A 25,176-nucleotide genomic window follows, 5' to 3' on the forward strand; every position below is an offset into this window, starting at 1 on the left:
CTTCCAAGACAAGTTTTAGTAAGTTTTAGCAAGGTATGGCTTGGTTCTATTCTTCCACGTTTTGGTAAGGGTTTGGATATGTTATGAGGGTACTAAAAATGTAAATATATGGTTTTTAAAAGCACCAAATTGATAGCAAACAGCCACGACATTTCAGCTGCAACTAGAGAGCTTTTGAGGCGAATTATGACAAGCTTTGGCCAATTTCGGGTAAGGTAAGGTCTTTTCTTTAAAATTGGAGGTTATGGTGTGGTTATGGAGTTTATTATATGCCTTTTATGTGTCTGTAAGTATAAATATTTCATAGGGATGCTTGACGATTGAAACAAACTAAATTGGAGTCGCTATAGTTAAATTGTAGTCGAAGCAACGTGTTGTGCTTGTGGTGTGAGGCTGCAGGTGTGTGGTGGTATGTTTCAGGGCTGGAGAAAGGTATAAATAGGTCATGGGTGCTTCTGGTTGAAGACATACAACCCTCCATTTCGTATAGCTAAAGGTTTTATGAAATAAAGATTAAAAACCCTCTTTTGGTATCGTAGTTTTGGGCGAATTGTTTGGATCTTATATTGCGTCGTATTGTGGTTTTATATGTTGTATAGATGCTTTTTTTTTGGATGCTAAGGTTTGAGGGTAAAATGGAATTGTTGATAGGGCAAGTTATAGGGGAGGTGCTGCCCGATTTCCATTAACTCCACTACTAACTAATAGACTAGCCAGGAAGAGTAAATAAGGAAATGTTTCCTATGGATGCTTGATTTTGGATTAAGGGGATGGAGAGTTGAAAATTATTAATATCAGTATTACTTTTGTGTTAAATAGGTTCATAGGACGACGATAAAAGCATAGTTAAGAAGAATCCATAAGAGCTATGTAAAGCTAACGTTTCCTTCTTTCGGTATATTTTTGGCATAAGTATGTAAAGCTTATCTTTTCCTTCTTTAGGTATGTCTTAGTATTAAGTGGATTGTGTATGTAATGTGGGAATAATTCTATTCATAGAACCCCGAGTATGGTTCATCAATCTTATTCACTTCTTAATATTAAAACTCCTGCGATAGCTGAGATATTGTCTTGTAAGCCTCTTACGTGATGAAAAGTATTATACGTGAAGCCTATCCCTTCCTTTTCTTTAAATAGCTTAATGTAAGTGAAACTATATGTGATATAAGGTAGAGATAGTTCCATTTATAAGTTCTGTGTGTGACTCATGACTTGTACTAACTTTTGAATTATAAGGGCCTTGAAGTAGTTGAACTATGACCCTCGAGCCTCCTACATACTGAACTATGATTGGATGTGCAAGATCCTATACCTAGAGGCTCTTTGACATATCTTGAGATAATATTCGGGAGATTTCTAATATATCACAAAGGTTTACGTGCACGTATAAACATTATTATATTATATAGGGATCGGGCCGAACGTTCCTCGGCACTAACGTATTATATGTATAGGGATCGAGCCGTACGTTCCTCGGCACTAACATATTATATGTATAGGGATTAGGCCATACTTTTCTCGGCACTAACGTATTATATGTATAGGGAATAGGCCGTACGTTCCTCGTTACTAACCTATTATATATGTGGATTGGGCCAAACGCTCCTCGGCACTAACTTGTTATATATATGCATCATGTTGTGCGTTCCACAGTGCTAATAGTATGCATATGTCTACGATGATAAAATGATGCATTTGTAACATCAAGTCCCCAAGCGGTCCAGATACAGTATGTGATAATGATATACATGACTTTATTTTGTAATATGTAGGTATGGTACTCTATTTAATTTTATACTTGTCCCCTGCACCCCTATGGTAACTGTAATTTCCTTATGATGTTTTGTACTTTACATACTCAGTACATATGTCGTACTGACCCCCTTTCTTCGGGAGGCTGCATTCATGCCCATAGGTACAGACACAAGTTTTGGGAGTCCGCTAGCTTAGGATTCCGCTCAACCAGTTTGGAAGAAGCTCTATTGTACCTGAGCCAAGTTCTTGGTACTTAGTATTGGATGTATATATTTTCTTATTCAGGGGTACAACGAGGGCCCTGTCCCACCATGTGATATGATTGCTATTCTTAGAGATCTGTAGATATATGTATGTGGGTCATTTGTAAGTTGTTCTAGTGGTGCCTGTACGGCATGTTGTAACATTATTACGTTATGGCAACCTTGTCGTCTTGCACTCCTTTTCATATTTTGAGTAATGTAACTTCTTAGGAGACAAATGAAAGCGGCTACATGTATGTGAAAATGTATGAACCATTGGGGTTCCCATGTATGAGTCTTATATTTGTTGTTACAATTGATAGTTATATACACGGGGATCTCGGATGGACCTCAGTCGCGGCCTATGGAGATGGGTCGTGACAAAAGTGGTATCAGAGCAGTTCGTCCTTGAAATGTCTACAGACCGTATCTAGTATACTCTTGTTTATCGGTGCATTGTGCACCATATCTATAAACAGGAGGCTACAGGATATTTACGATGTTACTTTTTTTCAGATCTAAGATCGTGCGATAGAGCCGAGTCATAGGGAATAAAATTCCTCATATTAACTTGTGATTTCAATAAAAGGACAACATCGATAGAAGAAGTGACTGACGATGTTGGAAGTTACAAGGCACGCAGGTAAGCAAAGGCACGAAGGACCTATGTTAGGTAAGGTGTTGAAATATAATTGACATATAAAGTTGAAAAATGAAAGGAAAAGTATATCGAAAAGTGCAACAGGTGCAGTTCGAGTGGACATACGAGGTAAGTCCATTTTCATACTCCTAATTGTGGGTTCCTTGTGTGGCTACAATATGAGATAATATGACTATATATATGTGTGCCCTGTGAGGTACTGTTGGCATTTTCTGCGTGCAGGGGTTGAGATAGTAAGAAATATAGAGGAACTCTGCCCAAATCTTCCTAGAAATAAGAAGAGAATGGGATACAAAGCTGTTGTATGTCTTGAAAGGTTGTGCCCATAACAATGATGAGATTTGGTTAAACCACGAGTATGGCTGACCTTGAGAAGTGAGTTAATGGCTGAATTGATGGCAATTGAAACTAGGAGTTCGATACTGGTATAGTAGAACGAAGTTGGAAAAGACTTATAATCCAAAGAAGATGATTTAGAAAAGACTGATAAATCTAGATAGAATGATACATTCAGGCACCGACTAAATTTATACACAGGGATAGACTATGATGAGTTACAGTTAAAAGAAGTAACAGTATGATTAAGACAAGAGTACAAGGAAAAAGAATTGTGACGGATATTAGGTGTTAATAAGATAGCTTGTGAGACATTAAGGATAAGACTAACTAACAAGGGTAAGTAACCTATAGTAAGAATTGTGAAGAAGGTTAAGCAATGTTATACTATGGGATTGAATGCACATAGGATACCATGTGAATATAACCAAGATCGTTATGAGAATAAGGAAAGCTCAATAAGGAAATAACTAAAAGGCATGACGTGGTCCATGCGATTGGAATATAAAGACAGGTATGAAATGGAAAAGCAAGCTATGGAATAAATAAAGAAGTTCTAATGGAGGCACCCAAGATAGACATAAATAACTAAATACAAGGACGAATGAAAGAAGAATGTATAGTTATATATTTAAAAGGGTAGTACAACATTATGGTGTTAAAGTAGACCTATTATTGAGGCAAGCTCGATATGCTGTTGAGAAAGTGAGCATTGGGCGCACGACAAGAATGAAAGCTCATAAGGCATAAAGGAGTATTGTATATACGTGACTCGAGTACCAACAATAATACTGGATCAGCACCTCATGATTATGTTAAGATGTCGTACATGGGAAACCAAAGGTATGGGTGATATAAAGGAAGGCATAGATATGGAACAGTATACCAATGGTTTGGAAAAGAATCATACGCATTTGAAAATTGGAAATAAGGGTGTAAGGTAGAACACAAACAAGTAGTGACATGGGTACACACTAAAGGGGGGAAGTGGCTTCAAGTGAGATCCCATACCGGTATGAATTAATAAGATCTGAAAGCCAGTAGTGAATTGATAGAAGCCATGATGCTTGAGATGGTGCTGAGAATTATTAGTAAGAACCTTGAATAGTAGAACATCAAAGAATGGGTGCATATAAAGGGGATGAATAAGACAAGGGAATCATAATGAGAACTTAAAGATATTATAAAGGATAGCCAGGCTACACTTGACTAAAGGCTAGGATGTTGGTAACTGAGTTACTGGCTACTGACATTGTGATATATAAGTAAATAAAGAGAAAGGATAAGAAATCTCTCCTATACTGGAATATGAGAAAACTTAAGAGTAAGTGAAAGAAGCGAAACAGGTATGGCAAAAAAGGCTAGTATAGCAACACTAAGGGATTTTTTGGACTGCTCTAAGGACCTACACACGTTTGTATAAAGATTATGATATGATGTATGATAAAAGAACAAGATGGAAGATATGAGTAAAAGTGCAGTATAACATGCCTAAAGTGTTACAAGCTTGGTTAAGAGGGATTGTACAATAGCTTAAACAAAATAGAGCATCAAAAGCTTGATAGCCTATTAGAGGAAATGGAAACCCCAACTCGGAAATGGAAAGCAACTAATATGGATTATAGTACAGGCTGATCTCGCATTCTAAGGAACTATGAATTTATACAGGTTATGGTAGATAGGCTGATAGAATCAACCCATTTTCTTCCAGCTAGAAAGGCATGTTCAGCCGAGGGTTATCCGAGATGACATAGAAAGGGGACAATAAGATTTCACGGAGTTCTCACATCTATTATCTCAGATAGGGAAGTTCAATTTATAGCTAACCACTAGAGATCATTGCGGAAAGGAGTAGGGACACAGGTAAATCTTGGTACAACATTTCACCCCTCGATTAATGGATAGGCCCAAATATGATCCAACAAGTATTGATAAAGTAAAGTTTATTCAGGGAAAACTATTAACAACCCAAGGTCAATAAAAGCCATGCGCAGATAGTCGACATCGACTTTTTGAGTTGAAGTAGATGAATGAGTATTTGTGAAAGAATCACCAAGGAAGGGTTTAATAAAATTCGAAAAGAAGGGGATACATTGGTCCTTAACGGATCATTCATAGAATAGGCAAACTTGCCTGTAAGTTAGACTTACCACCTGATTGCGAAACTATACACCCAGTACGTTAGATACGGATACTTCACAAATGTACTGGTAATCTACCCAGAGTATGTCCCATAAATGATGTCCATGAAATGGAAGAGTTATCCTACGAGGAACAGCCTATTGCCATCTTAGATCGGCAAACTAGAAGGTTGAAAACTAAGAACGTGACTTCTGTCAAGCTATTATGGCAAAATAAAAACCAGAGAGGGGATGACCTGGGAAGTCAAAAAGGAGATAAAGAAAAGATATTCATACTTGTTCCCTATATCCAAGGGTAATCTGAACTCCTAAATAGAGTAGATGGCAACTGGTATAGAGAATTCCCAAAGTCCTTGTAAGACCTCATAAGATTAATTAACATTTGAGGACGAATGTTCTAAAGGGGGAAGGATATTACACCCTACACTCTAGAGCCCGAAATGTCTCTTAAGCTTTTTAAAAGTTATCATATGAGCCAGATAATTTACGACGCTATCAAATAACTTTAAGAAAGGGAGAATGTGATACCCCATAGTAGGAAAGGTTGGAAATAGGGTCATGAGAAGTCGGAAGGAGTTGGAGGCCAAGTAATGAGTCGTAGGACTCGACTTACCTACGTAAGCTATTAACTTAGAAGTTTTACATAATTGAGCTACTTGAGTATATACTAATCTTGCGTAGCCAGGATTACACAGGTTCTTAAGGTAAGGCGAGATTACGAACCCACGAAGGAGAAAAAAAGACGACACGTGGAAGAAAGAAGAGAGTGCCATGTGGCAGTAGGAGGAAATGCGATATGGCAGAAGATCAAGCAAGGAAGTGACTCACCTGATTGCTGGGGGGTAGGGGTGGAACCTACTGCCACATAGTAGTGTATGAATGACTGCATGGGCTGAGGTGGCGCCCTAGGGGGCTGCCACGTATCACCCCTAGGAGGCTTCCACATGTCACCTCCAAGGAAGCCCATATATACATGTTTTATGACTCTTAAAGTCATTCCATATCCAAAAATATTTCATCCAACAACAAAGAAAAGGGAACCCTAAACCTAGAGAGAAAAGAGCAATGACCAAGAGAGAAAAAGGTAAGGTTCCCAATTTCATTCCGTGAATTAATTATTTAAGGTATCCTACGGTGATGTAGTGATTTTTAATAATGTAAAATTTCATTTTGGGGAACCAAGGAAGAGATACAAACAGTCCGCTAATTTCTAGTATGTTAAGAGAACTTCTTAGACAAGTTTTAGTAAGGTATGGCTTAGTTCTATTCTCCCACGTTTTGGTAAGTGTTTGGATATGTTATGAGGGTGTTAATAGTGTAAATATATGGTTTGTATCTGTACCAAACAGATAGCAAACAACCATGACATTTCAGCCGCAACTAGAGAACCTCTGAGGCGAATTGTGGCAAGTTTTGGCCAATTTCGGGTAAGGTAAGGTCTTTCCTTTAAAATTGGAGGTTATGGTGTGTTTATGGAGTTTATTATATGACTTTTATATGTCTGTAAGTATAAATATTTCATATAGATGCTTGACGATTAAAACAAACTAAATTGGAGTTGCTTTAGTTAAATTATAGTCGAAGCAAGGTGTTGTGCTTGTGGTGTGGGGCTGCAGGTGTGTGGTGGTATGTTGCAGGGATGGATCATGGTATAAATAAGGCATGGGTGCTTCTGATTCCATCCACACAACCCTCCATTTTGTATAGCTAAAGGTTTTATAAAATAAAGATTAAAAACCCTCTTTTGGTATCATAGTTTTGGGCGAATTGTTTGGAACTTATATTGCGTCGTATTGTGGTATTTATGTGTTGTATATCTGCTGGTTGTTGTGGATGCTAAGGTTTGAGGGTAAAACTGAATTGTTGATAGGGCAAGTTATAAGGGAGGGGCTTCCCGATTTCCGTTAACTCCGTTACTAACTAATAGACTAGTCAAAAAGAGTAAATAAGGAAATGATTCCTATGGATGCTTGGTTTTTGATTAAGGGGCTGGAGAGTTGAAAGTTATTAATATCAGTATTACTTTTATGTTAAATAGGTTCTGAGGACGATGAGACAAGCATAGTTAAGAAGAATCCATAAGAGGTATGTAAATCTAACGTTTTCTTCTTTCGGCATGTTTTTGGCATAAGTATGTAAAGATTATATTTCCCTTCTTTTGGTATGTCTTAGTCTTAAGTGGATTGTGTATGTAATGTGGGAATAATTCCATTCATAGAACCCCAAGTATGATTCGTCAATCTTATTCACTTTTTGATATTAGAACTCCTGTGATAGCTGAGTTATTATCTTGTAAGCCTCTTACGTGATGAAAAATATTATACGTGAAGTCTATCCCTTCCTTTTATTGAAATAGCTTAATGTAAGTGAAACGATGTGTGATATGAGCTAGAGATAGTTCTATTTATAAGTTCCGTGTGTGACTTATGACTTTTACTCACTTTTGAATGATAAGGGCCTTGAAGTAGTTGAACTATGACCCTCGAGCCTCCTGCATACTGAACTATGATTGGATATGGAAGCTCCTATACCTAGAGGCTCTTTGACATATCTTGAGATGATATTCGGGATATGTTTAATATATCACTAAAGTTTACGTGCACGTATAAACATTATTATATTATATAGGGATCGGGCCAAACGTTCCTTGGCACTAACGTATTATATGTATAGAGATCGGGCCATACATTCCTCGGCACTAACGTATTATATGTATAGGGATCAGGCCATACATTCCACGACACTAATGTATTAAATGTATAGATATCGAGCCGTACATTCCTCGGTACTAACCTGTTATATATGTAGATTGGGCCGAACGCTCCTCGGTACTAACTTGTTATATATATGGATCGTGTTGTACGTTCCATAGTATGATAGTATGCATATGTCTACGATGATAAAATGATGTATTTGTAACACCGAGTCCTCAAGTGGGGTGGATATGGTATGTGATAATGATATACATGACTTTATTTTGTAAGGTGCAGGTACAGTACTCTATTTAATTTTACACTTGTCCCCTGCACCCCTATGGTAACTGTAATTTCCTTATGAAATTTTGTACTTTACATTCTCAGTACATATGTCGTACTGACCCCCCTTTCTTCGGGGGGCTGCATTCATGCCCGTAGGTACAGACAGAGGTTTTGGGATCGGGCTGAACATTCCTTGGCACTAACGTATTATATGTATAGGGATCGGGCCGTACGTTCCTCGGCACTATCGTATTATATGTATAGGGATTGGGCCATACTTTTCTCGGCACTAACGTATTATATATATAGGGAATACGCCGTACGTTCCTCGTCACTAACCTATTATATATGTGGATTGGGTCGGACGCTCCTCGACACTAACTTGTTATATATATGCATCGTGTTGTGCGTTCCACAGTGCTAATAGTATGCATATGTCTATGATGATAAAATGATGCATTTGTAACATCGAGTCCCCAAGCAGTCCAGATACAGTATGTGATAATGATATACATGACTTTATTTTGTAATGTGTAGGTATGGTACTCTATTTAATTTTATACTTGTCCCCTGCACCCCTATGGTAACTGTAATTTCCTTATGATGTTTTGTACTTTACATACTCAGTACATATGTCGTATTGACCCCCTTTCTTCGGGAGGCTGCATTCATGCCCGTAGGTACAGACACAAGTTTTGGGAGTCCGCTAGCTTAGGATTCCGCTCAGCCAGTTTGGAAGAAGCTTCATTATACCAAAGCCGAGTTCTTGGTACTTAGTATTGGATGTATATATTTGCTTATTCAGGGGTACAGTGAGGGCCCTGTCTCTCCATGTGATATGGTTGCTATTCTTAGAGATCTGTAGACATATGTATGTGGGTCATTTGTATGTTGTTCTAGTTTTGCCGATACAGCGTGTTGTAACATTATTACGCTATGGCAGCCTTGTCGTCTTGCACTCCCTTTCATATTTTGAGTAATGTAACTCCTCAAGAGACAAATGAAAGAGGCTACATGTATGTGAAAATGTATGACCCATTGGGGTCCCCATGTATGAATCTTATATTTGTTGTTACAATTGATAGTTATATACACGGGGGTCTCGATTGGACCTCAGTCATGGCCTACGGGGATGGGTCGTGACAATTAACTTCTGATCTTGCCGATCAAGCATTTGAATTAAAATTTCTTCATAAGACAAACTATCTTTCACACCAATTCTTTATATAAGAATAATAAGAGAAGGATATCCTAAGCAATTCTTAAGCATATAAATGTGAAATACAAGATGGACAACTGCTAACTCTGATAGTAGCTCTAACTCATAAGCCATATTTCCAACTCTTTTCTAAATTTGGTGGGGGTTAATATAACACAGACTGAGTTTTCCTTTTTTCCCAAACCTCATAACACCCTTTATGGGTGAAACATTTAAAAACATCCAATTATTCACTTCAATCATTGTAGGACTATCGACGACTTTATGCTATTTTCGACCTCTCTTTGATGATCTTCACTTTTCTATAGCCCGATGAAACAAATCTAGTCCTATCTTCACCAACCTCAAACTAACTAATAGGAAACCTACACTTTTGCCTATAACGAGCCTCATATGGATTAATTTGAATACTTGAATGGTTGTTATTGTTGTATGCAAACTCTATGAGGGGCCAATAGTCATCCTAATTACCCTTAAATTCATTAACATGCCCTCAACATGTCTGCTAGAGTCTGAATTGTACTCTCTGCCTAACCATCTAACTGAGGATGAAATACTATACTAAGATTTACTATCAAACCTAGATTTCCTTAAATGACATCTAAAACTGGTTCGTGATCTGAGTACCTCTATATGAAATGATAGTCAAAGAAACTCCATGAAGTCTTACTATAACGCAGATGTACAATCTGGCATAGTCTTTGGCTGAATATGTAGTCTTAATTGGTATGAAATTTGCTGATTTAGTCATTTGATCTATAATCACCCAAATCAAATCGTGTTTTCGGTGAGATCACGACAAGCCTGTAATGAAATCCATGTTGATCATTTTCCATTTCCACTTTAGAAGTTCTATATTTTGAGCAACGCCACATGGTCTTTGGTGCTCCAATTTGATGTGTTGACAGTTTAGGCATTTAGATAGAAAATATGCAATATCCCTCTTCATACCACTCCACTAGTAGACCTCTCTCAAGTCAGAGTACATCTTCATGGAACCCAAATGAACAGAATATCTAGAACTATGGGCTTCTTCCATTATCCTATCTAGAGGAGAATCAACATTTGGTACACATAATTCAATTTGGTTTATCAACGTGTCATCTTCCACTTGTCCAAAAACTATCACCTTCTTCTTATAAACATCCTACTTTATTTAAAGTAGGATGGGGTCTTTGTCTTGCTATTCCTTAACTTCCAACACTAATGATGATTCAACCCTATTCTAAACAATAACACCTCTTTAATCTGAGTATAGAAGGTGAACTCCTAACCATGCAAGCCTATGCATTTCCTTAGCCAACTCCTTCTTTTTATCCTTAAAATGAGTAGTACTACCCATGGATAACCTATAATGAGCATAAGCAACAATGTTTGCTTTACTTGGATGGTAGAGAATTCTCAGGTCATAATCTTTGTGCAATTCAAGCCACCTCTTATGCCTCAGGTTTAGCTCTTTCTGATTGAAGACATATTGAAGACTCTTCTGGTAAGTAAACCCATCTAGAAGCACGCCATAGAAATAGTGATTCCATATCTCTAAAGAAAATACCTTAGCCGCCAACTTGTCATCATGAGTCAGGTAGTTCCTCTCATAAATCTTAAGCTTTCTGGAGGCAAAAACTATAACATTACCTTTATGCATCAAAATATACCCAATTCTAACTCAGGATGCAGCATAATTAACCACAAAAAATACGTACCTTCTGGTAGAGTCAACACTAAAGTAGTAGTCACAACCTAATTTTCAATTCTTGAAAGCTTTTCTGACAAGCTTCAGACAATTGGAATGTAGCCTCCTTTTGGTCAACTTAGTAAATGGGGATGAAATATATAAAAATCCATCCATAAACTTTCTATAATAATTTCATGTTTTGATTCTACACCCTAGATGCGGTCGACACTCAAAAACTATTTTTTATTTCTGAAGTGAACCCTTGGCCTAGAAAACTACAAAGAGAAAGACTTAGCTTATACAAAATGTAACTTAGATGGGAATAAATATAAGTATAGATTTAAATTCTCAAACTAAATCTTGATGCTCAAATAGATATGTAAAAGAATTTTTAATCATAATCTCTAAAAACATAATGAATATCAAACTATGTCTGTGTCTAGTCTATGAAGCCTTTAAACTGACTCTGAATAGGTACCGGGACAGCCACAACTAACTCAAATACTAATAAGTAAATACTAAATGAAAAGACTAAGAGCTCCTCCAATGTAAAGTGGTCTCACCAAAAGCTGGATTGAAACTGATATTTAACAATGTGCCTATTAAGGATTTCTATCACATGTGTTAATATCATAAAATGATGGAACACCAAATAACGTTAGTACATGGACTGTATGGTATGTAAAATAGATGAAAAGAAACTTAGTCAAGAATACTCAAATCAACTCAATAGAATGAATACTCAATAAACTAAACTCATTAAGAGCTGGGTTTCCCTAAGTTCCTTACCCCACTTATGATTACTTCCTCTTATCTTTATATTGTTCTTTACCTTATCTATGCAATGAATGCTAAGATGGCTTATGATTGGGGTTCTTCGCATCCCGATCGTTATGTTATGATTAGGCCCTAGGTCGGGTCATGAAAAACTTGGTATCAGAGCACAAGCATTAGAGGAGTCCTAGGGAGTATAACATGTCGTGTTAAGTAAAGTTTTATTCATTGGTGTAAAGCTCGCCACATCCATATATAGGAGGCTATAAAATGTTTAGGAAAGGTCTCACTTCTTTCATGATCTATGTCATGCGGTAGAGTGGTTAAGTCTTTCCTTCTAATGTTTTTTCTTTTCAATTTTCAGAATATGCTTCCATGAAGATACCCCATTAGAAGGAACATGGTTGAAAAGGAGAAACAAGCTCCGAATGACCCTATAAATGATCAAGTTTCCAATGCCGAGTTCCAAGCGTCCTTTCAAGTACTTGCTCAAGAAATTACGGCTCAAGTGAATTGTGAAGTGGTTTCTCCCATAAATTCTAATGCCAGAACAGCTGCAATAAGAGTTCATGACTTTATAAGGATAAATCCTCCAGAGTTTTGGGGTTCTAAAGTTGATGAGGATCCCCAAGAGTTTATTGATAAAATCCATAAGATCGTTGAGATCATGGGAATTAGCCAGTTGAAAGGGCGGAGTTGGCCATATATCAGTTGAGGGGTGTTTCACAAACTTGGTTTGATCTATGGAAACGTGAGAGGCCTAGAGAGGCAGAGCTTGTGACTTGGGATGAGTTCAAAGGAGTATTTCTTGATCGCTTCTTCCCACTAGAGTTCAGGGAGGCTAACATGCAAGATTTCATTAACCTCAAGCGAGGTGGTATGAGTGTGAGGGAGTATTCCCTCAAGTTCTCTCAAATCTTAAAATATGCTCCATTCATTGTCTCCAACTCAAGAGCTCCTATGAGTAAGTTTGTATCTGCTATATCAAATATGGTTGCCACATAAAATAGTTATGTTAATTTGAGAGATAGATATATTTAGACTCATGACATATGCGGAACAAATAGAATATGAGAATTTAAAGTTGTAGAATAGGGGGTCTAAGAGGCCAAGGATCGATGATAGTAAACTCTCTCGTGCTAAGTTTGAAAGTGGTAAACGTTCTCGTTTTTGCCACAGGTACTCCATCCAAGGGTCTTTAATGCTAGTACTCCAAGGTTTGACAAAGATAGGGTGCCAAACCCTAAACCTCAAAGAGGTGCTCCTATTGTCCAAGCTACTCCTGCATGGAAGAAGTGTGGTAGGAACCACAAGGGTGAATGCCTAGCCGAGTTGAATGTGTGCTACCGGTGCGGTAAGCAGGGTCATCATACTAAGGAATGTAAGGGTAAATATGTTCATTCTTAAGGCTATGTTTCGCAAAGTGGCCAAGTACAGTCAAAGGGTGTTCAATGCAATAATAGGTTCTATGCTCTCCACGGTAGGGAAGAGATAGAGGAGACGCCCGAAGTTATTACCGATATGTTATGGGTCTTTCACTACGATGTTTATTCTTTGCTAGATCTGGGAGAAAATTTAGCTTTTGTTTCCCGTTATGCGGCCATGAGATTTGATGTTAGTCCCATGATATTTTTAGAGCCTTTCTTCGTTTATACTCCCGTATGTGAGTTGGTTGTGGCTAAAAGAGTCTATAGAGGTTGTCCAGTTACGATTTTCCATAAAGTTACATTATGTGATCTAGTTGAGCTTAAGATGACCAATTTTGATATCATCCTTAGAATGGATTGACTATATGTATGTTATGCTTCTATTTATTATAGAACCCTAGTGGTTAAGTTTCAATTCCCAAATGAGCTGGTCTTAGAATGGAAAGGTAGTAACTCTATCTTTAAGGGTCAATTCATTTCGTGCCTTAAGACTCGAAAGATGATTTTCAAGAGTTGTATTTGTCATCTTGTGAGGGTTAGAGATAAGAATTCCAAGCCCCTATCTTATAGTCGGTCGTTATTTTAAATGAGTTCATAGATGTGTTTCTCGATGATTTACTCGATGTCCCAACCGAAAGGGAGATTGATTTTGGTATAAACCTTCTTTTGAATACTCAACCTATTTCTATTCCTCCTTACCGGATGGCTCCAGTGGAATTAAATGTGTTGAAAGATCAATTGAAGGGATTATTTGACAAAGGATTCATTAGGCCAAGTATTTCTCCTTGGGGTGCTCTTATATTGTTTGTTAGAAAGAAGGATGGTTCATTACGTATTTGCATTGATTACCGACAATTGAATAAGGTAACCATCAAGAATAAGTACCTAATTCCGAGAATAAATGATTTGTTTGATCAATTGCAAGGGGAAAGTTACTTCTCCAAAATAAATCTTTGTTCCGGTTATTACTAATTGAGGGTGAGGGAGTGTGACATGTCCAAAACGGCTTTTCGAAAAGGTATGACCATTATGAGTTTCTAGTCATATTATTTGGATTGACCAATGCTCCTGTGGCTTTCATGGACTTAATGAATAGGGTGTTTGAGCAATACCTAGATATGTTTGTGATTGTATTTATTGACGACATTTTGGTTTACTCTCAAAATAAGGAGGAGCATGAAAATCACTTGAGGATTGTATTGAAAGCTCTAAGAGACAAACAGTTATTTGCAAAGTTCAACAAATGTGAGTTTTGGTTAAAGGAGGTTGTTTATGAGTTAGAGTTTCCACTTGAGTTAGCTATTGTTCACCAGTGTTTTATATGTCAATGTTGAGGAAGTTTGTGGGTGATCCAAACTCCATTATGCCATTCAAAGATTTAAGTGTTAAGGAGGATTTGACTTTTGAAGAAGTTCTGGTGGAAATTTTGGACCAACAAGTGAAGAAGTTAAGGACCAAAGAGGTTGTGTCCGTCAAAGTGTTATGGAGGAATCAACAAGTAGAAAGTGCTAATTGGGAGGCGGAGGCGGATATGATAAAATGATACCCGTACCTCTTCTCCTCTACTAAAGTCTAAAGTAGTAAGTTGTTCTATCCAAGTTGGTTAAATTCCTAAATAATCAGTTCCTCCTATGTCATTCATATACATGCATGTTCATGCAAAAATTGATTTCAAAGTCATGATTTTATGTTAGGTTGAAGTTTTCATATTCCATCCATTTTAAGATATCATCATGTTCATATTGGGTTGCTAGTCCTCTCTCCGTGTCCTTCCTATGATAAGTTAGTCTTATTTGAGGACGAATGTTTCCAATGGGGAGATACTGTAAAACCCCATGAGTCAGAAAGTTTGGACCAAGGAAACAAATTCTCAAAATTTCAAACCCATCCGTACGAATGAGTCCCTCTATGTCTCATAGAGCTTTCCATAGCTTGTAAGGTTGGGTCGTAGAGAGACCCTTCGATCAAGAGTTGAGGTTTCCCTCATGAGAGGTTCTACGACCTTCCTGGATGAGTAATCCTTTAGAAGATGGCTCGTAGAAACCCATCGTCAACAAGAATTTATATACTTTGTTCAAGTTTCCCAAAGGCCAAGATGATGACTTTACAGCATGGCTCATAGAATAAATGACGGATCATAATAACCACCCATCCTAAAACTTCAGAAAATAGTATATTTGCAGGTTTTCAGATCGGCAAGACGAGCCTTGATAACAAACTGTTTGTGAGATGATGGGTCGTAAATAATGGGCATTCATAAACTTCAGAGAACATGTTTTTAGGATCTTTTCTTGGACCTACAGGATGAGTCATTTAGATGACTCATCGTTGCCAAGATGGCTCGTATACTAGGGTCCATAGGGTCAATTTTCCAGATTAAATGACTGGCAATTGTATCTTTTCCAAAGTTTGGTTTAATGAACCTAGACACTTTTGTGGCCAAGTTCAAAGTCTATAAACACTCTTTTCTTCAAAATCCCCTTATATTCAATTCACTCTCTCAAAATCTTCCAAGGCAAGAACTCACAAGGTCTCTCAAGGTTTCTCTCCAAATTCAATCTAGGGTTTCCATATTTCTTCAAGGTTCTTCTTCAATTCCAAGTGAATTCAATAAAGGTATGTGGGGATTGATTCATGGGTTCCTTTCATCCATAAAGTTCCAAGGCTTTTCTCAAAGTTTCTTTCAATTTCTATTAATTATGAACCCTAGTTTTGATGAATTGCATTGGGCTGATTTAATTTCCTTTTATGATGTTATTAATGATTGTTATATGCATGTTTTCATATGAATTGCATGATTTTAACTTGAATTATGAATGCTCATGAATGAAGCTATTTCCAAGTTAAGATTGTTATGTTAAAGAGGATTTTCATGAATAGATTAGGAGTTCAATGATCTTCAAGTAAAGTTTTCATGGTTTAAAATTGAAATTATGATCTAATGATAAAAGTTATGATGATGATCAGAGTTAAAGATGGTTTATGAGTTAATCATGCATTAAGTGATTTATAAAGATAGTTTTCTATGAGTTACAATTGAGATAATAATTTTTAAAGTTAAAGTTGAGATAATGATTAGAGTTGAGATCACTAGATGCTTAAAGATGGTGATAAGGACAATTCTCACCAAAGTTATAGATTCTTATGAATCACCAAGTTAGATGAGCTATTCCTAAATATTTTAAAGATAGATTGATAGGCAGTTACTATCTTTCCCTACTATGCTATGAGTATATTTTATAAGTTTTCGTTGGGATATTGACTAAGCACTGAGAAGACTTCAAGGTGGGATTTGGTCGAATAACACAGTAGGTTATCCAATGGAATCCTAGTAGAAACCTAAAGTATCAAACTACATTTCCCACGTAGGTTGCCTTCATGGCCTAGCTAGTGGATCCACATAGCCAGTTCAGTTGAGTTATCTTTGGAGTATGCAATGGCAAGGTAGCCTCCCCTGTTTCAATACAGGAGTCATAGACCTGTCTCAATGCAAGAGTCATTAGATTCCATATAGGAGCTCGCATGGTCTTAGTTATTAGTTAAAGGTATTATCCTACACAAGTTCAAGTTAAGCTTTAAGAGGTTAAGTTATTAGTTGAAAGTTGATGTTTGATGATATGCATTGACCTAGAGTTTCTTATGTTTCAAATTGCTTTTAAGCTATACTCATGCTCATTATGATTGGTCATGCATCTTATGGCATATTGATTACGTTCTCTTACTTGTCATGTATACATCATATAATTAGTACATTCAAATGTACTAACACATATTTTGCCTACATTGTCTCATAATGTAGGGACAGACGACATTCTTTACTACCCTACTCGTGGCTAGAGTTTCCTTTAGATTTCGAAGAAGTTGGTGAGACCTTATTTTACCAAGGATAAGATTTTATTCGTGTTTCTATTGCTTAGACATTTCTTCTATTGCTAGGGTGAGCTAGGAGCTTTTCCTAAGCCCCCGTTGAAGGTTAAAATAGGGGCCTGTCTAGATAATTATTGGTGTAGTCTAGTTTGGACGTTTATAGAGTTGGGTTTCCCTAAGTCCCTTACCCCACTTATGATTACTTCTACTTATTTTTATAATGTTCTTTACCTTATCTATGCAATCAATGCTAAGATGGCTTATGGTTAGGGTCCCTCGCATCCCGATCACTGTGTTACGACTAGGACCTAGGTCAGTTTATGAGATAAAACTGACTCTGGCTACCTAGGGACCCTTTTAAAGACCGTAGAGTCTTCTACGAAACATAAAATACGGATCCTAATGTTGGTGGTCCAAACTTGTACCCTATTGGAATTGGCTTGGTAGGTCTACGACCAACCTTCTATGGGTCATAGACACTAAGATGAATTGTGAAACCCATCCATAGAAGTCCATTGAAGGATGGGGACTTAGGGACTACAGACTTCCTACGAACCGTAGGAAATGTTATAGGTTATAAAACCCTATTGTAGAACTCAATGCACATTACAATTACAACTGGAATGTGACAAAAGGTATATAAGGTGATTCTACGGGTCGTAGTACATCTTACAGGCCGTTGAGTTGGATCGTACGAGTGGTTCTCATTACTCAAATTTGACTAATGATGGGGGTTCTATGAGCCCTTCATACGGCTTGTAGAACATTCTACAGATGGTAGAGTTTACTCGTAAACCACTGAAAATACACATTTGTAACACCCCATAAGTTTTAAACATTTGAAATAACAAGCGTATATTCGACTTGTTGATTTATTGTAATTTATGTCATCCATCATTGAGAAATTGGGAGGATAATGGAAATTTTATGGTCATACCAAGTAATAATTTATAACGTCAATTGAAATTCCTAGAGGGATGTTAGAGGCCAATGGTTAGCTTGAAAGAAAAATCATATATGACGGAGTTATTCAAGGAAATTTTTGATATGATCTTATTTATGTACTAACTTGGGAGGGGCATATCTGACAATATATATATATATATATATATATATAGTTAGTGTACCTACTATATATAAAATTAAAGTTCATTGAGTCTAGTTTCCAATTCACAAAATGGCTTGTCAATTCTACATCAAAATAAGGAGTTATGACTATTTTACCACAACCTATTTGGGCAAATTGGGATAGATCCGGATCGGGTTTGGCTGACTTTAAAAGTTACTTTTTTAGTTGAAAAAGGATCATTTTAATATTTTCTCAAATTAAAAATGTTCGTAAGCCATTGATAACGGATCCAAGACCTTTGAGGTAAGAAAACACCCCTTTCAAGCTTGATTCTTCCTTTGCTGAAGTTTAGAGAAATGTTCTACTCGTCGCATGCTTCATTTTTTGCTATTTCTTATCTATTTTTATGTTGGTTGAAGCAATTTATTGTATAATATGTTTGTTTAGGTAAGTACATGGTTGAGCTACTTTGAGGTAAGGTTCTTCACTTACTTTGTTGATAATCTAATGGGTTAAAGTTCGAAATCAATTCCTACGACCTATACTTATTTTGGTGTATTTCCTTAAATTTGTGGAGTTGGGATAGTGTTGGACCCTTGAGGCAGAGTTTTGTGCTCGAAAAATAGAATCTTATTATTAAGTTAAGCTTCATCAAATTACCTCCCTCGTGTTTTTACATTTTTTCATCGTTTTGTCCATTTTCTAGCCAGGATGTGGCGTTTCAGTGTCGTGGCTCCGGGAAGCATAGTTGATATGTTCTTGTGATATGCTTTGAGGTGTATATTGATGGTATTGAAATTAGGGAGGAATGGGGGATTCATACATCACTTTTATGTTTTGCGTACAAATATTATTGATTGAATAGCGTGAAGTGCTCTTTATTATATTACATCGGGAGCTGGTCTCTCTTGTGACATGTTGAGAGACTTGTTTTGATTTTTTCCTACTGGTTATTTTGAGAAATGATTTTGGTTTTTTGAGTAAAAAGGTGGCTGGTCATGATGACTACCTTAACGCATTGTTGCTTTTCGCATTATTACATTACTTTTGGTTTACCAAGATTCATAGAGGCACATGTGGGGATTATATGGAAAGGTATGTTAAGCCTATTCCCTTCTTTCATCATGTTTCCTTAAAGCTTAAGATCCATAGAAGAAGGTTGTTGTTATCGTTGTTATATCTGTAGCCATGATTGTTGATTATTCGCTACTCAAGTGGATATAATCCTCATATTTCAAGATTCTAATTTAGTTTGTATCTCCCCTATGTAGGGCACAACTTAGATGTTATTCATATATATTTCTTATAGTTAAATTGCTTGCTTTTAGCCTATTGAATTATTGTTGGTTCCCTTGGGGATATTGTGGTTAGCTACAGGAATGTGATCCCTACCAAAAAGGGCTATGTTCAACATATCGGGCTATATTGATGCCTAAAATGGCTATTTTCTACCTAAGGGGCTATATTGATGCCTAAAAGAGCTATGTTCTTCCTACAAGGCTATATTGATGCCTAATAAGGCTACGAGATGCCTATGGGGCTATATTGATGCCTTAGAAAGCTATGATCTACCTAGGGGTTACTTTGATGCCTAAGAAGGCTTTGTGATGTCTATAGGGAAATGTTGTTACCTAGGAAGACTAATAGTTGCCTATGGGGCTATATCGATGCCTAAGAAGGCAATGTGTTACTTACAGGGATATGCTAGTTCTTAAGAGGGATATGAGGTTACTGCAAGGCTATACTTATGCCTAAGAGGGATATGCACTGCCTACAGAGCTATATTGTTTCCTACAACGGATATGTGATTGACTACGGAGGTAGGGTTCTACCGATAGGGGTATATTGATTGATTGACACCTTCTAGGCTTTTGTGGGCTTGGGCAGGTGGTGTTGTTTGCTTTTTGAATCTTTCAGGCTTATGACAGGTTGGTTAGGTTGTTGTTTGATTATTTTTGATATGTTTAGAGTCAAGAGCAGGTCAGTACACTTAATTTATTTATATGATTATTCTCAGTATATCTTGATACATACTCATACTCTATCGCCGTTCATACTTGGTATATTATTTTATATTGATGCCCCATTACCTTGGGGTACTACATTCATGCCTGCAGATCCTGATGGATAACCCTGAAAACCTCATCAGCAGCAAGTTTGACTTTTATCCAGTTGGCTAAACCCTTTCTTTTAGACTTGCCAAAGTTTGGACATTTGATAGCTTTTGTTGTATGTATTATTAGGTAGGTTAGGGCCTTGTGCCGCAAAGATTTTCTACTCTTAGAGGCTTGCAGACTAGTGTGTAGTTTTCATAGCTATGTTAGGCCATGTTGTCCTAGTTTATTGGTTATTTGAGGCTTGTTAATTGTTTGATGTATTGTGTTAATATATACTTGCTTTCAGTTTCGATATACAGATCACGGTGGTATCGTCGACCCAATTAGGACTCGTATGCTAGTTGACAATTTCTTTATATGAACTATTAGGAGTAGCTGTTTCATTTATTGATTTGTTGATAGGGCCTTGTCAGCCAAGGGCTTAATTTTAAGTCAAGATATACTTGTTTATTTTCTTTATTGCATGTGGTTTCCATGTGCTAGTAGAAAATAGTTTAGCAGGTCGACACAGGCTTGAGTTTTGGAATTAGGTCCTCGTTGCGCCACTTGAGTTTAGGATGTGAAAAATCTTGGTATCACAACAAAATCATAACCTAGGGAATCTGCAAACTGTATCTAGTAGAGTCTTATTTATAAATGTATTGTGCACCACATTCTATAAGAACAGAGTTATAGGGAATATTACAATGGTTACCATTTTCTTACTCAAATCAAGCTGTAGAGCTTAGTCATAAGGGTTGAGTTCCTTGGCTTACGATTATTATCGAGCCTGTTCTCAAGTTCATAATAACAATATGGACATCAGAAAAATTCATGCTACTACGCAAAACATAAAGGTTCTTTAACATCAGCATTATATGACTGAGAAAGTCAAGAGAGGCACCAAAGGAGGGTTAGGCCCATGGATTTTAAATAGAAGATCAGGGTTGCTCTAGACCTCGAGATTTAGAGAGACCACCTATAAAACTAGAGAAATTTAGATCGGTTGCATTAGATTATGATACATTCAGTAAATACATGTCAGGAGATGCCATTAAGGAACTACAACATGTTATTTTTGTGGCCAAGAAGGTCAGAAACAAAGATATTGTCAGCTTAGGGACAAGCAAGATTCAATAAAGTTAGACATATTAGCAATATGATCATCTTTTTAAGTTTATCTTATAAGGCGAAGTTCCAGAATTTATCAGGTAGAGGTCAATGCCAAGAGGCGTCATCTATTATGTTAGTGGCCTGAATTGCACATATACACTACAGGTCATTAAGATTAATGATCATCTCCATATGTTGTGATAGGTACATTAAGTGGTTTCTCCCACGGTCTTTATGTTTTGATAGACCGAGGCTCTGTATTATCGTATGTTAGCCCATTACTTGTTGGAAAGTAGTTCAAAAGTAGAAGGGTAATATGGGTAATGTTATCAAAAGGTAGCATTTACAATACCATCCAATTTTAAGATAATGATGTTCAACAACCAAATATTATGTATACTTTAACGGCTTATGAGCTTCTCAATGAGTTTCTTGGTATTCTCCTAGAATGAGATATTGATTTTGCTATTGCTACATTATCGGAAGATCAATTGATATCAATTCCCCTATATAGAATTGCACTAACATAATCAAAGAAATTAAAGGAGTAGTTGAACCTAGTGCATCACTGTGTGGTGCACCTGTAATGTTTGTACGGAAGAAAGATGGTTCATTCTCATCTATATAGATTACCGACAGATGAATAAGGTGACTATAAAGAAAAAATATCTGATACCAAAGATTGATGACTTTTTTGACCCACTACAAGGTGCCATATGTTTCTTAAAGTTTTATTTATGTTGAAGGTACCATCAAGTATGGGTTTGGGAGGTTATATGTTGAATATAGCCTTCACGACTAGATATGGTCATTTTGAGTTTATTCTTATTTTCTCATACTAACAAATGCCCAAATAATATTTATGGACCTCATTAATAGAATATTTAATTTTATTAATGATATTCTCACATATTTATGATCATATGTGGTGGATAGAGACCATATTTGAGTGGTGCTTTAGGTACTCCAAGTTTAGAAATGATAATCTCTCAAAGTGGGAGTTCTTGTTGCATCTGTGGCCTTCTTGGGCCATATGGAATCCATTACTATTAAATAGATTGACTTACAAAAGATTAAGGTCGTGAAGACTTGGCAAAGACCAATAACCCAATACAAATTTATAGTATTTGTGGGTTTACTAAGGCATTACAGAAGGTTCGTAGAGTTATTTTCTTATTTTTCATAACCTTTGAAAAGCTAACTCAGAAAGAAGCTAAGTTTCAATGGACTACAACCTGTGAATAAAGCTTTCAAAAGCTAAAAGACAAATTGACTTCAACCCTAGTTTTGACCTCGCCTGAGGGTACAGAAGGCTATGTGGTGTACTGTGATGCTTCCGGCATAGAGTGGGGTTGTGTTCATATTCACATAGTAAGGTAATTATTTATAATTCTAGACAGCTAATGAATCATGAGAAAAACTATCCGAGCCATGATTTATAGTCGGACGCAGTTCTTCATGCCTTTATAATCTATAGGAATTACTTATATGGTGTGCATGCTAATGTCTATACATATTATAATAGCCTCCAGTACATTTTAGGCAAAACGAGTTGAATCTACGATACCGCTGGTGGATAGAGTTGCTGAAAGATAATGACATGAAAATCATATAACACAAAGGAAAATGTAGTTGTGGATACCCTAAGTCATAAATATATGGGAAACTTATCATATTTGGGACTGGAAAATAGGGAGATAGACCAAGAGCTTCATCAGCTAACCAACTTGAAGGATTAGATTGTTATATTCTGATGATGTAGAAAAATTCAAGATATAGGCATGCCATCCTTAGTTGAAAGCTAAAATCGTGTTAATATGAGGATCCCAACTTTTGGTAGTTCAGGGGCAAGGCTCAGCAGTAGGAGCCTTTAGCCTTCAATATAGCAGAAAATGGAATACTTAGATACAGACAATATTCCCCCTATTCTATTCATCTAAAATTCATGATGATATATAATTATATTAAAGAGATTTACTGGTGTGCTAGAATAAAGAAAGATATTGTTAAGTTTGTAGAACACTGTCCAAACTATCAACAAATCAAGGTTGAGCACCAGAAACAAGTGGTATTACTCAAGACATGCCATTTCCATTGTTGAAGTGGGAGGCTATAAATATGTTTTATTATAGGTTGCCTCGCTCATGTCTCAAGTTTGATTTCATCTAGGTGATTATCGATGGGTTGACAAATCTACCCATTTTTTTAATGGTCAGGACCACATTTTTAGCTAAATATTATGTAGGGCTAAGATTTTGTGGTGTCCCTGTGTCAATCATTTCACGTAGAGTAGCATAATTTATATTACATTTTTAGAGATCTTTCTAGAAGGTTCTAGGATATAGGTCAATCATAGTATATCATTTCACCCTCAGATTGATGGACAAGCTGAACATATGATCCAGACACATGAAGATATGATACGGGCTTGTGTGCTAGATTTGAAAGGAAATTGGGATGATCACTTGTCACTTCTCGAGTTTGCTTATAATAATTGTTATTATTCCATCATTGGTATGGCTAAATATATATCGCATCCTGATTGGTTCGAGGTTAAATAATCAGGATTGTTTGGACCATACTTAGTATAGTAGGCCATAGAACAGGTTAATTTAATTAGAGAGCAGTTTTTGATAGCTATGAGAAATCATATGCAAATTTTAGGTTGTGAGGCTTAGAGTTGAATTTAATGATTATGTCTTTCAAAAGGTTTCATCTATGAAGGGTGTTATGAGATTTGGCAAAAGAGCAAGTTGGTCCCTAGATACATTAGGCCTTACTGCTTTTTGTCACATATAGGTTGACTTGGCTATGAGATGAAGTTACCTCCTGAGTTAGAGGCAGTACACTATAGCTTTCATCTTTCATTGTCACCAAAGTGGAGTAAAGATCCAACATGTATAGTTTCAATAATAGATGTTCAGATTTCACAAGAGCTATCCTATGAATAAGTCCTTGTTGCATTAGTAGATCTCCAAATAACAAGATTATGAAATAAGGATCTAGCTTCTGTAAAAAAAATATTGTGGAGAATGTTTAATGTAGAAGAGGTGAAGTGTGAAGCTGAAAAAGACATAGAATCTAGTTATCCCTACTTATTCACCCATTCCTATGATTTGCAAAATAGACAGAGAATAGACCTGCAATTGAGTGTTTAAGGTATGTTTCTTGCTGTTATAGGAGTTCATGTGTTGATTTATAAGATTCCACATATTTTATTATCATTCGAGAAAAAATGTTCCCAAGAAGGAAAGGATGTAATGTCCCATAAGTTAGTAACATTTGAAATAACAAGCTTATGTTTGACTAGTCGATTTATCGTAATTTATGTCAACTATAATTGAGATATTGGGAGGATAATGGAATTTTTTTCGTTATACCAAGTAATAACTTTATAATATCAATTGAAATTCCTAGAGTAAAGTTTGAGGGCGAGGGGTACCTTGAAACAAAAATCTTATATGATGGAGTTATTAAAAGAAAGTTTTGATATGATCTTATTTATGTACTGACTTGGGAGGGGCATATCCCTCAATATAAATAGATTTAGTGGACCTACTATATATCAAATTGAAGGTATATGAGTCTACTTTCCAATGCAAAAAATGTCTTGTCAATTCGACGTTGGAGTAAGAAGTTTTGAATATTTTACTGCAGCATATTAAGGCAAATCGGGTCATGGATCAAGGTCGTGTTTGGCCAACATTAAAAGTTGAGTTCAAAAAGGATCATTTATATATTTCCTCAAAGTAAAAACTTCCAACACCCATTGAAGAGGGATCAAAATCTTTGAGGTAATAAAACAACCCATTCTAGCTTAATT

The sequence above is a fragment of the Solanum dulcamara genome, chromosome 8 (assembly GCF_947179165.1).
Source record: "Solanum dulcamara chromosome 8, daSolDulc1.2, whole genome shotgun sequence".
Classification (NCBI taxonomy): Eukaryota; Viridiplantae; Streptophyta; class Magnoliopsida; order Solanales; family Solanaceae; genus Solanum; species Solanum dulcamara.